Source organism: Marmota marmota, unplaced genomic scaffold (assembly GCF_001458135.2).
Source record: "Marmota marmota marmota unplaced genomic scaffold, marMar, whole genome shotgun sequence".
In the NCBI taxonomy this organism is placed as follows: Eukaryota; Metazoa; Chordata; class Mammalia; order Rodentia; family Sciuridae; genus Marmota; species Marmota marmota.
In genome coordinates, this window is record NW_025999999.1 from 4046402 (window position 1) to 4047590 (window position 1189).

Here is a 1189-nt window from a genome sequence, read left to right on the forward strand (position 1 = left end):
GCCCTGGGACCCCGGGAGAGGGCGGCGTTGGCGTTGGCTGGAGGAGCCTCAGGGGCCCCTGAGTCCCCCTCCAGGCGCAGTATCCCAGCTGTCAAACTGGGTGATGGTGCCCACCCGCGAGACTGCCACCTAAGACCCCAGCACAGTGCCCCTCTCGTGGCAGGTCTGGCTCCCGTGCGCCCGTTAGGACGATGTAGGCGGCCTTGTGCAGGCTCGGTTCAAATGAAGTCAGGGCGCTTCCGTGCTCTTTTTCAGTAACAGGTGGCCTCTTCATTGCCCCGTCCCCAGTTTATGGAATACTACCTGGGGTGAAGCACTATTGTTTCGGCTGTGCAGCTGGGAACACTGAGCCCCAGGAGACCCGACTTGCTCCCCCAGGCTATAAACAGTAAATGGAAGAACTTGAATCCTCAGTACACCCTTGACAAAGTTGAATGATGTGGTCCTGGCCCTATCAGGCTCTTGGAGACGGGTGCAAGAGGAGGGTCGGGTGAGGTGGGGTGGCGGAATGAAACAAATGTAGAAATGGATGAGAGAGGCAGTCCCACCATATGCATGAGCATCTAGGTGCCCAGGTTCTTTCCTATAGTCCTGGTACCCTCAGTGCCTCTGTGACACCATCTGTAAAATGGGTAGAGGTTTGCCACCTCTCAGATTCCTGGCTAGGCCCAAGCAGTCCAGCCTGGTTCCCCCTCTCACCCCCACCTTGCCTGAGTGTCCTTCCAAAGGCTCATTCATCCAGCAGACTTTTATTGATTTTCTCCTATGTGCTAGACAGGGCACTGGAGGGTAGATGCTAGGAGGGGGCTTCCTAGACTGGTGGGGGGAGGCAGATGTGCAAACAAGTGCTGTTGAAAGACAGAGTGTGATGAGGGCCCTGTGGCCAGGTGGACCTCAGTGATCCCTGGGTGATGGCCAAGTCATGCTCACTCTGCTGCCCGGGCCTGTGGTCCACCCCTGACTGCTCATGTCTAAGATGTCCCCCCAGTGCCCCTGCCCCGCCCCAGCTGGGCCCAAAACATTCCCTGTGATGAATCAACAGGAAAGAATGCTCCCAGCCTTGGGTCAGTGGCAGCAGCAGCAGCCCAGCTCCTCCCCCAGGGACAATGAAGCAGCTGTGGCCTGGGGTGCCAGGTATGTCTCGCTCCCTCCCTGTGCCCAGCCACCTCTAATGTTGAGCCAGGAGCAA